This window comes from Cupressus sempervirens, chromosome 10 (assembly GCF_028749045.1).
Source record: "Cupressus sempervirens isolate cs-2001-9-10 chromosome 10, ASM2874904v1, whole genome shotgun sequence".
Taxonomy (NCBI): Eukaryota; Viridiplantae; Streptophyta; class Pinopsida; order Cupressales; family Cupressaceae; genus Cupressus; species Cupressus sempervirens.
Genome location: NC_143127.1, coordinates 803,979,415 through 803,994,149, shown reverse-complemented (window position 1 = coordinate 803,994,149; position 14,735 = coordinate 803,979,415).

Genomic DNA, 14,735 nt, shown 5'->3' with positions numbered 1-14,735 from the left:
TGTAGCAGGTGCATTTGTCAATCCGAACGGCAAGACCAAAAACTCATAATGTCCATAGTGGCAACGCAAGGCCGTCTTTTCTCTCTTCCTCCCTCATGCGCATCTGATGGTATTCGGAATGGAGATCTATTTTCGAAAAATAGACTGCGCCATGCAATTCATCCAGCAACTCATCTATCCTTGGAATGGGATATCTATTCTTTATTGTTTATTGTTCAACGCATGGTAGTCCACACACATGCGCATCATCCCATCCTTCTTTTTGACCAATACCACAGATGACGCGAAAGGGAAAGAACTGGGACGGATCCATCTTTCTCTAGTAGTTCCTGAATCGTCTTTTCAATGTAATCTTTGAACTTCTTGGGATGGCAGTACGATGTAGTTATAACTAGTTTGGCTCCTACTTCCAACTCGATTGTATGTTCAAACCCTCGATGCGATGGTATGCCAGCAGGAATGTCTATAAAAACTTTATCATGGTTGCTCAAAATCTTCTGGAGATCGTCATCCTAGAGAGGTGTCTGTTGCCCCTTCATAGGTTATGTCGAAAAAAACAATATGCGCCCCAAGCAACGTCATCATGCAAAAAAAAGTCTACATCCAATATGCAGAAACTTCCTTCAGACCCTCCTTTGCCATTCCGCAAAGAACGACCTTTTTTTCGTTGACAACAAAAGTGAAATCCATCCGTTTGAAACTCTTGAGTGTATTCATCAAGTATCTGCATCCACTGTATGCCTAGAATAACCTCCATGTCATCAAGATCTGCTATGAAGAAATCCTCGGTCACCATGTGATTCGCCATTGTGATACTTAGCTAAGGAACAAGGTGTGTGCAGGGCAAAAGACTCCCTTCGGCAACCTTGACCTGAAATCCTGCGTGTGTCTCTGTAGGTAGACCTCTTCGCTTCACTAGAGATGAGTTTATGAAATTTAGAGTAGCTCCACTATCTAGCATCACCGTAACCCTTTGTCCTTGAAGGGTGCCCCGAACACAAAAAACTGTGCATCTCGAGCTACCGGTTAGGGCAATAGTTCCTCTGCACCGTACCAAAGCTACAATTCTTTCTGTACGGTTCAAACTAACCATGTTGGTGTCATCGTGAAGTTGGTTGTCTTCAGCAAGCGTTTCTTGCTATTCAGACACAACCTCAATGTAGGGTACTTTTTCTTTTTCGAGGCATCTATGGCCAGCCTTCAAAGTTCCTTGTAGTTGAAACATAATTTCTTCCTTCGAAGTTCCTATCTAGTAGCTTTGTCCAATGACGGCTTCCTAGCGGACGTTTATTATCTTTGTCCCTCGAAAACGTCGGTGGTTTGGGGTGTGAGTAACTTCGAGAAGATGACGTCGATAATGATGCCATGCTCCATGCCTTCTTAATAGCCTCTGACACGGTGGCAGGATTCAACCCTTTTACCCAACCTTTCAGTGGTTCTGTCAGTCCATCCATGAAGAGCACTATCCATCTTCTTTCAAAAATGTCCGTGACCAAAACAAAGAGTTTCTAAAATTCCACAATGTACTGGTCGACAAATCCAGTTTGCTTCAATTGTACCAAATCTTTGAAATTGAGTTCCGGATCTTTACCATCAAATCGATCTATTAATCTCTCAATGAATTTCACGTAAGTATTTATTTGATATTGCCCCAGTGTGATGATGCCATGATGCTACCATTCATGTGCAACTCCCTCCAAGTGCAACACCGCAAATTTGATTGCTTCTTCTTCTGGCATAGGATTCAACTAGAAGTAAGTATTGGCCTTCATTACCCACGCTTGCATAGATACGGATCCAGATCCGTCAAATGGAGACAGATTTACTTTACTCAACTTTCTTCTGAGATTATCATTAAAATATCATCAGTTTCCAACTCCCGAATATCTCATTCTCAGATCCGCGTAACCCTTGTAGGATTTATCTTCCTCAAAATTCGCATTCTTTCAATCTTCTCTCAGATGTTCTTGCATCTCTTCAAAGGTTGGTTGTTTCCCTCCATGTGGTGTCTAAAAAGACGGCATGGAAAGTCGAGAGCGTGCAAGATGAGGGTTTTTTTTACCCAACACTGAGTCTGCGCTGTGACTATTTTGTTCTCTAGATATTTTATTGTCTGCCGAATTCTTGAGAGTCTCTTCCATGAGTCGCTGAGTATCGATGGTCTATGCCTGACTCTTTGCAAGTTCTCTCAATAGTGCCATGAGTTCGGTAGCTGTTGGTTCTGGTTTGACAGCCATTTTATCAACGCAATGACTTCTTTGTCTCTTCTAACTATAAACTCTAATTCTCTGTTCACAGGCTGGCAAGATCGAAGCGCTTTAATACCACTGTAATGTTCCCAAATACATTTAACTTCGAATAGACGAGCGCTATAACATGATGGACAAATAAGGTGATGTACGGCTAGGTCTAAATGATATCCAGAGTATGTTGGGTTGTATGGTTTAGTACCTAGAAACTATACGGTCTCCTTTGCTGGCCGTACGATGGCGTATGAAGGGACCATACAGTTGACAGAGCATTTGATGGTTGTACGCAAGGCAAGATGAGTTGTACGGTGGATGAGATATGGTCGTACAGTGTTGATGGTAGCCATACTGTATGCTTAAAGCTGGTCGTACAGTATTAGGAGGCTTTGTCGTACGGTGTTGTAGGAGAGGCTGTACGGATGTGGGTGGAAGTAGGGTGGCTGAGGGGCCATAAGGAGGATCTTAGGAAGGTTGTACGGTGTAGGAGTAATAGATTGGAGGGTGGGAATAGGCGTTGCCTAAATGGGAGGCCGCATAATGTATGGAGGAGACTAGAGATGGGTGGTCGAAATTCGTAGGTGATGCACAGAGAATTTTTGCAAACTAATAGATAGTGTGAACAAATAACAAGATTTAATGCAGATTAACAACAAATGAAATACACAGGACAAAAGAGTAGATCAAACCAACACAATGAATATTCGCAATATGATGGTGCTCCGATTTGTCAGATACGAGTGAAGTATTACAAGTGACGGAATAGGGTGAGTGTTGAATCCCGCTGAAACTGAAATAGCCAAGTAGGGAAGATCTTTCACTTCTGAAATGGCGAACAATAGAGAACTCCAACAGGAATTCGCAATACAGAGAAATTAATCCAAATTGCATACCTAATGACTACCTATAAGCCGTGCTTAAATACCCGTCGGGGAAAACTTTCTGAGGGTATACAAAGATAGCCGACAGCGAGACAAACTACGGAAACAAAAAAAAATGGGTCCGAGATACAATAAGTCAATCAGCCCGTTACAATAGTTTGATAAAAATGATTTATTTTATAACGGGAACATTACAGCCTTGCTTACTTTTATCGGCGCTGGAGTCATGCCCTACAGTTCTTTTTAGGCTCTTTCAGAGTTGTCTCCCACTAGCTTAGGGTTCAAACCGATCATTGTATGGATTGGGCTGATCAGATTAGTCAGTTGTGTACTTTAGCAAAGGTTGAGACTGAGACCCACTTTATATTTCGATGCCCTCTCTACTATGAGATCAGAGAGAGATTTTACTACCTATTTTGAGTCTTTTTTTCTCTTTCAACATTCTTCAGCTATATTGACTAGCAGTGTCTTGCACTTTATCTTTAAGAGGCCACCCGGCTTCGAGAGAATACCCTGCAGTCATTCATACCTCAGGACCATATATTAGACCATCTTATCACCGCCTTTTACTCTCTCTTGTGTCCTTCACGGTGTTTAAAAAGGCCATCCAATACTTCTCATTCCAGATCGGTTAGACACTGCACCAGTCTCTCCAAGCAGCAACACTCCTACAGCGGCTCTATACGGCATTCTAAGACTATGGATCGTTCAAGGTTATATCCCTCTATTACTGATTTCTTTGTAACAAGGAAGGATCCTTAGTCCTTACCTTGTCTTTTCTCTAGTTTTTTGTTTTGCTTTTGTTTCTTCTCAGTCACTGTTTGGTGTTCCTGCTTTGGCCGGCTCTTTTGTTTGTATCCTCAATCCCATAAACCTTGGTGGTTTTTCGTTGGACATTAATATTGTTTTCCTTCCATCTCCACTGGGGTTGCATGGGTATTCAACAATGTCGTTCTAAGTTGTGGTACTACTTGTAATAGATCCTGGACTCTAATGAGCACCTCCATTTGTAGGATCTGATTGACTAAGTTATTTTCTCCCTTCGATCATCGGAGAACAGTCTCTTTTGTATCCTTCACAGCTTTCATTGCTTTCTCTACGTCCTCCCATGCCTCCCGCACCCTTTGCTTCTCTGTGCGGGGGTAAGGATAAGTGGCCTGCTTAGCCTGATATATATTTATATATATTCAATCATTTCTCATAATAATTATCTTATCTTATCTTATAGATATATATTTATATATAATCAATCATTTCTCATAATAATTAAATAGTCAATATTATTTATCTGATCGATGCTATAAACATCAACATGATGGACACAAAGACGTAAAATATATAGGTCAATTTCTAAAGTACTATAAAAACAATAAGAACTCATTTTTATGGAAACTATTAATATTTTACAAGCACGGGAATAGTAATCCCAACACGCATTTCATCATCAAATCTTGCTCAAATTGGAATTTTCCCAGTTTATAATATAAATGGAAATTCTCTCCACAATAATAAGATTGGAAGGTGTATTTTTCTCTCTAAGGCAGTGGAAAGTTATTTGAAATCACTCTAGTTAATGTTGTGGCTGAGACTCCACAGAAAGATGTGTATTTGATGGCTGCATAAGAAGTAGACAAACAAGAGAATTCAAAATTGGCTTAGATATGATGATACAATGTTAATCTACTAAGTTTTAGTTGCTATGAATTATTGACTCTGAAGAATATATATGGTGGATATTTCAAATCATTATATGTTCTACAGTGTGTATGTGTGCGCTTCTAACAATATTTTAAGATATTGTATATATTCAAACGTTCAATAAAAGTGCCAATTTATTGCCAAGTTTTTCGCCGAGTCTTTACCGATTCTGAGATTTTCAAAAATTTTGGACAGGTCGAGATACTGCTCAAACCGAATTTCTAAACTATTGTTTCACCAATTGCTTTTATCTGAACGATTTTGATGTCTAGTCTGTCGCTTGCTTACCATAGCATAGGTCCAGTGTTGGTGAGGAGACAGATTAGCATCTAATCCTTGTACATTTGAGCAATCCCTAGCCAAATGATTGCCACCACATTTAAAACATCCTCCAGATGAACCCCTGGTGATTTGGGACTGATTTTTTTTTTTTTCCAACTTGTCCTTTGTGTATTCCCGTTATGGTTATTCCTTTGATACTGATCTTCTATTACCGTTGATTCAGTCAATCTCTTCTACTATTGGCCTTCTCCCTTGAGTCTCTGGATTTCATATTCATTTCCTTTATATCCTCATGAAGAGTTATATCTCTTTGAAAAGAGATGTTCAGCTAAGAAGACATGAATCTGTTATTTTAATTGCTGCCTGCTGCATATTAAGTTATACATGCTTTCTTTAAGAAAAGGGACTTTCACAAACTATATAGCATTGCTTCTAATGAAACCTCTATATAGTCATAGCTTTTCCAACAGAACTGTTGCCTTTAGAAGCATATGATTGCTGTTTTTTTAGGGGCCTAAATCCAATCTTATTGTAGAGATGATAACCGCTCCTACTCATTAAAAACAAAATGCTGATATTTGTGTTGTGATTTGCAGATACAATGTTACAGATCTGTGTAATGATTTAAATGATATGTGGCTGATGAGATAATACTATTATCTCCAGATCTGCCTATGAATTGAATGTCAAGACTTAACGGTATATATCAAGGGGATTACTGTTCATTTGATACAAATGTCTATGAGATGCATGAACAAAGATATGACACAGTTTCTATCCTGTTGGCAATTTCTATTAGACTTTAGGTTTTTTGCCTGATTGTCAGGCTAGAGTTTATAAATTCTGACCAATGCAAACAGGTACAGAAATAAACCATTCTAAAATCAGAGTAGCAACTGAACAATTCTGTCAACAAATATTCTTGGTCAAAACAACAGATCACTCAAACAACCATCCACTTGGTTTAACCCTTAATGCAATAGAAAAGCAATCAACAAAAGGGTTCAAACGAGTCCAGCTCAATATTCTATCCAATACTAATGTCAGTCAATTAATTTCTACCTTCACTTATTCCAACCTGAAGTTGATGCAGCTCATAGGTAACAAACTTTGTGATCAATGCATTAATGCAGTTAATAAAAACAATAAAGGCCTTCCACTTAACCATGAATTAATTTTGATTGGGATTCCAGTCTGATCTGCCTAGAAAACTTATTGATTTATGCATTATAGTTTAGTGTTAGCTCAACACTTGGTCACAAGAATGGATACCAAAATATCGAAATGTAATATCCCTAGCATTTTTATATCCTTTGCAAGATGGCCATTTCTTCATATACTTTGAACATAGTTTCCGGATTTATTCCAAACTAGGTGAATTATAGAAAATACTATTACTTCTATAGGAATTGGATCTTATTTCTATTGTCCCTATTTATATTGAACTGCAAGACATCTATTAAACAATTTAATTGCAAGTTGAAAGAGTGGTCTGGTGAAATGCAAGAGCAGCTTAGTCTTGCATAGAGAAATTTTCAACTTAGATATTTCAATAATCATACATTTGACCTCTTAGTTGTAACCACGATATGATCAACTCCCAATGTCTGAAGCAACTACTGAATTGGGCCACAACAGAAGGACGTCTATCACAGGAATAGCAGGTATACAGTAACATTTGCTTCTAAATTTTGCATGCCAAGAGGACAGCGTCATACTTTAAGCATGAATGATGTTGAGAATGACTTGTCATACTCGGTGCCAATGTTCTTGCTTAATTTAATCGGTTGAGATGACTAATTACCAAATTATTTATCGCACAAACATGCCCCCAACTCACACTGTCCCAATTCTGACATTACCACTTATAGAAATTGGTATTACGGTTGCCTTCAATTCAGATATTGTCCCTGGACATCACTAATCCCAGTTAGTCATGGAAATTCTTCAACCCCTGTCACTGTATGGATGTAATATTTTAAAGTGTAATCTTAAGTACTGCACATAATCAAACAAATGTCATTCGATGCTGCTATCGTTTATAATCTTGCTACTCGTCATGTGACTTAATTGTCTTCCTATTGGTTCTTACAAAATTATGACTGCTCATACATAGAGATGACTAGCATAAATGAGCATTCTCAAATTCTAACATCTGATCCTTCAACAGGTGATCCAATTTGTCATAGATGTGCTACTGAATGACTATACATTCTCCAGTGCTTCAAAATACAATGAGCTTCATGTTTTATATATATATATTGATGGTCATTGACTTAAATTATAGTCAAAAGATTGAAAGTCCCTTGGATTTTCAAACTTTGAACATCCCATGTGTTAATGACCTCATGATGAAAGTTCAATGAATAGGCATGAAAATGCTCAAATGGACTGCTGGTGACCAAGGTATCAAATCTATATACAATTCTATTTGATATGCACATAAAAGGCTTTTATTTATATCAGCCAAATAAATAGTCAATGTCTTACTATGTTCTCCTTATCTTTCCTGATCTCTGTTAGACCATTTCTTAACCATCTTTCTTCAATTTAATTATTACTCTGTTTAACCAGTTCATCTTTTGTCAACTCGAATTAGTAAAAATTTACAATCTCAAGGATTACTTAAGAGGAATGAGTCCAAGTAGAAGCTAGGATTTAGAAGCAATTTCTTGATTATGAACGTACAATATTCAAAAATGTTTTGCAAGAATAAGAATAGTATGTTCTTTGCAATCTACTCCCTTATACATTCTATCAAGGTTCCACATTGAACCTGATACAGGATATCATAACACATAACTAGCAACATAAAAAAAACATCCTAGCGACCTCAAGATCATAAAATCTAGAAATTAAAGTGCACAAATTTCAATTTGAAACCTCAATGGTCATAAGAAATATCAACAAAAATAATTGTAAACAACACTCACATTTGATAAATACCCAAAAGACATTGATGGCTAGATGGTCACAAGAAAACTTAAACATTCAAGCAAATCCCTCATCACCTTCAAAGTACATCAAGGTTGAAAATAATATAACCAATTGAAAACCAATTCACATATACAAAGTGACTAACACTACCCACAATGAGGGAATAGAAGCTACACGAAACCTTCAATCCAAGGTACGTTAAAGAACATAACCAAACTCTTGAAAATCATATATCTCTAAGTTTACATCTTCATGACATAACACATTTCATTAGCTTATGCAACATAAACTTGATAATTCTGCAAATGCAACATGTACAGGGTTCCATGGATTTTTTTTAATATGCATCCATTGCACAATGTACCACCATCTCCACTGTACGACATTCTAGTTGCTCCTCCTTGCCGGCACTCAGGGTTAATAATCCCTCTCCAGACGCCTCCTCCAAGAACGGAACATTACAGTGGTATTAGAGCTTTTGATCCTGCTTGCCTATAGAAGTGAATACAAGTTTATGCTCGAAGGAGAAGGCGAACTAACCCTATTGATAGAATGGCAGATCATCAGGATTCCACGACATAACTCATGAATCTTTTAAGAGAGTTGAACAGAAACCGAATGCAAATCAACAAAACCCAAAGGCTTATGCAAGAAACTCTACAAAAATTGGCTGAGGGAAAGACAGAAGAACAAAATGGGCATAGCGACAATTCTGTTTCAGGAAGGACAAATTTTCAACCCTCTTGCTCTCGACCCTCGATACCCATCTTCCTTGCAAGGACAGAAGCACCACGCAAAGGAAGAGATCCCACTTTTGAGAAAATGCAAGAAAAACTTTAGGAAGATTGGCAGAATGCGAACATGGAAGGTGATATATCTTACAGAGACTATGTTGATCTAAGAATGAGATATTCTTGAGGGGAAAATCGCGGTTATTTTAATGATGATCTCAGAAGAAAGATCAGAAAGGTAAACTTATTGTCATTTGATGGATCTAGAGTCATTACCGCACAATCAAGGGTTCTAAAGGTAGATACCTATTTCCAACTCAACCCAATGCCCGAAGAGGAAGTAATCAAGTTCGCAGCACTTCCTCTGGAAGGAGTGGCGCATGAGTGGTGGCATCATGGATTGGTCACTCTCGGTCATGACCAAGTGACCTCTTATGTTGAGTTCACTGAGAGACTCATTGACCGTTTCGATGGGAAAGATCATAAGCTAAACTTCAAAAATCTAGCTCAGCTAAAGCAAACGGGCACGGTAGACAACTACATCACTAAATTCCAAAGGCTATCAGTACTAGTCACAGACATCTCTGAAAGACGCCAAATTGTGTTATTCATGGATGAGCTAAGGGAGACTTTAAGAGGTTGGATCAAAGGGTTCAACCCATGTACACTCAACGAAGCTATTAAGAAGGTGTGTGATCCCACGACTATAAATTTCCATGGGAAACTATACCATGACAGATGATTTGTTTGTCATAGATTTGGTTGATACTGATATCATTTTGGACATCAGTGGTTGGAAACTCTTGACCAGTACACCCAAAGTTTCAAAAGGATGGACTTTTCATTCGAGACGGATGGCAAGAAGGTGCTCCTAACAGGAATGTCAAATAAAGGATCGAGGGAAGTCACAATCAAGAAGATGGAAGCAATTTTTAAACAGGATTTGGTCCCAGACACTGCAAATGAAGGCAAGATAGTCAACACCTCACTACATTCCTTGGATAATTGGCGGGCCCATCTATTGGTCGAGTATTCCAAGAACACTTTTGCATGTGACTTGATGGATGGCTATGTATGCGATGAAAGATATAAAGTTATTGATGACATCATTTACTTCGCCGGGAAGATCTACTTAGTGCCTGACTTGGAACTGAAGGAGCTTATTACAGAAGGTTTTCTAGATGTGCATTTGCTTGAGGACAAGCAAATTTTGGGATGGGAGGACTGTAATGTCCCCATTATAAAATAAATGTATTTAATTAGACCTTGTTAATGGGTCGATTGATTTTATATATCTCAGACCCATTTTTATTTTGTTTCCGTAGTTTGTGTCATCGTCGGCTATCTTTGTACACCCCTAGAAAGTTTCCCAATGGGTATTTAAACACAGCTTGTACTACGAATTCTTGTTGGAGTTCTCTGTTATTCGCCATTTCAAAAGTGAAAGACCCTCCCTATTTGGCTTGTCTCGGTTTCGGTGGGATTCAAGCCTCACCCTATTCCGTCGCCTGTAACATTTCGCTCGGATCTGGTAAACAGGAGCATTATCATTTTGCGAATTGAATATATAACTTATTGGCTCTATTTTTCCTTGTGTTTGATCTTTGGCAAACATTTGTGTTCTCTAGCATTATTGGTGTATCATCCTCCATATCATCTGCATCACCATACACTTTCAGCTCTATTCCTCATCCGTACGGCCACTCAACGTACGGCCTCCATAGCTATCCATCATTGTACAACCTTTAACCCCATACATCCTTGAATCGTCCTCTGTACGACCTACCACCGTACGGCCAATTTGGTCTACCGTAAGACCACCTTGGCCTACCATACGTCCCTTTCTTCCGTCCTCCCTCACATCACCTTGTCACCACCGTACATCCACCCATCTCCCATTGGTGTACGGCGTTTGGAATATCATACGGCTCCACTATTCGCCACCTTACGGCCCCTATTCATCTACCCCTTCCACCGTACATCTAGCCCCATACCACCATCTCCACCGTACAGCATTCTGGTTGCTCCTCGTTGCCGGCACTCAGGGTGAGTAAGCCTTCTCCAAATGGCTCCTCCAAGAACGGAACATTACATCAGGAGCCCATGCAAATGAGATCACATTAAGGGCAAAGTTTTGACAATATTAGTGATTCTATATTGTTGAACCAATAAAATGAGAACCAATAATACACATGATACAAGAAACCATCAAGAAAAGTGTAAGGATGTTTTATTCATATAAAATTTCATCAAGAATTCATTTCCTACTATCTTATTCCCAATATCCAATATTCTTTTTCAAGTGTCACTTCCAAAGCTTAACCATATAGTCATTCCAAAAAGGTTTTCGACTTCTCTTAACAATAAGAAAGAATATCTATCCTATTAGCAATCATTTTCCCTTTTCTTCAATTCGCTAAAGAATGCACAAGAATTTTCTTGTCATGCAAACTCAAAAAATCAACAAATGCTTAAAGCAAAAGGGTCTTTTCTATGATAATTGTTTATTATACCTCAATGATACCATCTTTCAAGTGTCTAAGATATATACATCCATCATTTCTCTTCCATACAATTAATTTCAAAGCAGTAGGCCACCAGACCAAGTGTCTGAACCAAAAACTCTAATACCACATGTAAGAAAGAACCTGTCCTTTGAAATTAATAACAGTTTTACCAAAAGAAGATCATAACAAATCAACAAAGAAGGCATAGTATTAAAAAAAAAAATGATTTAAGTATTGATTGCTCATGAGAAGAGTCCATACGGGACATTATTGTATTTAGCCATCTAGGCTCTTCTATCCAGGGCAACAAATTGGTCATCCGGATCAAAATCTAGTTGGTATGGAAAAGAAAAAAGCTTTGTTTTTTAAATGGTCTTCTTCCATCCATCTAGGATGGTTCTTGTAGGGAAAGGAATATCAATGTACTCTGATCAAAGTTTTTTCACCCTTCAAGACCATTTGGTTCCAAGGTCACTTGCCAAAATTTCCTAGCCAATCCACATGTGTGCCAAGGCTCTTAGCAAGGTTAACAAGAACCTACACCTTCCTTGGACTTCAGACTTACAACCAAGTGCTACACTACCAAGAGATTTATAAGTCCTATACCCCGTCTCAATTTTCAGGCATCTGGCCAGGTATAGGTACCTTCTTGAGAATCTTTCATTTTGTTTCCAAGTTTTATTAGTTTAGAAATTTATAACTTAATGAGGAGTAACTTACCACAAAATCTTTGTCCAAGAAATCTGTTCTCTAGAGGTATCCTTCACTTTCTAGGTTGCCTACATACCAGTATCCATGGGATCAAGACACCAATGCAACATGCACTCACTAACAATATGTAGTTCTGTTTGTACTAAGTTCGATGTAACTGCTATGGAGACGATCCTTTTGGGGCTTGATTTGTTTACAAGCAGTTCTTCGCCATCATACACGCACTCGAGCGAATCAGACGGCATTCTTGAGCATCCAGTATAATATCAACGTTACCATTTTCAAGGTTATAGTTTAACCAAGCGTGTTATTTAACTATATGTATGCATCTTATTCCTCACCTTGTCACAATTTTGTTTATTACCTTCTCCATACGAGTTAACCAATTGTTCACTACCGGTCAGCATGACAACCTAGATTAATAGCAAATTAGTGTTCACTACCGGTCAGCATGACAACCTAGATTAATAGCAAGTTAGTCCTCTCTTAAAAGTATTAAAAAATCTATGATATTGTCAAACTTTGTGTTGTAAAGGTCTTTTAAGATGATTGCTCCTCACGTTTGAACAAGGATATTACGCTATTGAACTATTCTTCCCTATTTGTTGTACAGATGACTTTGTAACCACAAGTTGACAACTACCCTATTTTCTGGATTACACATACTTCTAGCTGTCCTACAGTTCAGAATTTAATGATAGCAATATAAGGATGCTTTTATTAACTAACTATTTTTTTGGTTATAAAATCCTATGTCTGCCATTAACTTTAAAATATGCACAGCGGACCTATTCTCTAGTGTTGGCTAAGTGGAGTGAAATCTCTGGAATAATATTAATCTTGTGTTCAAGATTCGCAATTAATGGTAATCTAACAAATATTAGAATCTTTCCAAAGGTACTGTGTAGTGTTCCGACTAACTCCAAACCAGAATAGTCGTACGGAAGTGAATGAAATGCATAGAATGGGAGGTTATAAGGGCTGAAATGGAGGGCAAAATACAAGGTCATATAGTGGAAATTTGCTGGCCATACACAGGAGTCTAAGTGGTCATATGGTATGGAGAGATAATCCATACGATGGAGAGGAATGAGACGTACAGTGACCAACATAGGTGATTGGAAGGACCATACAAGATAATGGCCGTATGGAGGTTTTAGGAGGTCGTATGATGGGCACCAAGCATGGCCATACAAAGATTCCAGAGTGTCATATAAAGGACACAGAACATGACCGCGCAAAGGTTGCAAAGAGTTGTACAGTGGACACAAAGTAGGGTCATACATGGGTTTCAGAGGGGTGTATGGTGCAAGGATAGTTGGTGAAAGGTGCATGGTGGAGTGGAGGCTGTGGAGACAATGAAAGGGCCATACGGGGTTGTCTAGATATTACACAAAAAGTGTTTGAGCCACAATAAATGCAACACATTCATGCAGAATACAAGTAGATCAAACACAACAATAGAAAGCTTGAATATGAATAATCCCTTCAATAAATGCCAAAAGATGATGCTCCGATTTGCCAGATCCAGTGAAATAATACAGGCAACAATGGAATAGGGTGAGGGTTGAATCCCACTGAAACCACACGAGCCAAATAGGGAAGGTCTTTCACTTCCGAAATGGCGAATTATAGAGAACTCCAGTAGGAATTCATAGTACAAAGAAAATAATCCAAAAATCATACCGACTACAACCTACAAGCCGTTCTTAAATACTCGTCGAGAAACTTTCCAAGGGTGTACAAAGATAGCCGACGGCGACACATACTACGGAAACAAAAATAAAATGGGTCCGAGATATATTAAATCAATCGGCCCGTTACAAATGTTTGATTTATTATTTATTTTATAACGGGAACATTACAATCCTCCCGTCCCAAATTTTGCTTATCCTCAAGCAAATGCAACGCCGGGTGTTGGAGAATGTGCAGAATGTGCTCGCCTTGCCACATCGCGTTGTCCAACAGTAGGTGTCGCCAGCATACCAAGTATTCCTTCACAGTGCGGTTTTGTAGGGCTCTCTCGCGTACTTCGAGGATCTCGGCTAGTTCGAAAATGAGTTTTCCTTCTTCATTGAGTGGCGAAAGGTCGGTAACAACTGTGACGTTTTGCCCTATGGCTTTCTTCAGACAAGAGACATGGAAGACATTATGAATACAGCTACCCTCCAGAAGTTTTAGCTCATAAGCAACTTCACCAATGCGACGAGTTACATGATAGAGGCCATAGAATTGGGGTTTCAATTTCTCTTTTCCCCTTTCCTTCAGTGAGGATTGTCGATATGGCTAGAGCCAGAGCTAGACCAAATCCCCCCCCACTTCGAAACTTCTCTCTATTCTATTTTGTGTCTGTCGGCATACATCTTCTGTTGATTTTGTGCCCTCTGTAGATTTTCCTTTAAGCATCTCAGAATGTCTTGTCCCTCTTGAAGTCAGTCCCTTGCCCTTGGTGCGCGACTGTCACCCAGAACTGTGTTGATGGTGGACAAGTTTGAGACTATTCCACCATGATACTTAGGACTTCATTTAGATGCTTCAGGTGCTCCTCCCATTTCCTACTATAACTAAGATCATCGAAGAATACCAATAAATACTTACGCAATTGTTTGTTGAAGATGTGATTCATGCAAGATTGAAATGTGGCAGGTGCATTGGTTAATCCAAACAATATGACCAGAAATTCATAATGTTCGTAGTGACAACGGAAAGTCGTCTTCTCCACATCTTCCTCCCTCATGCGGA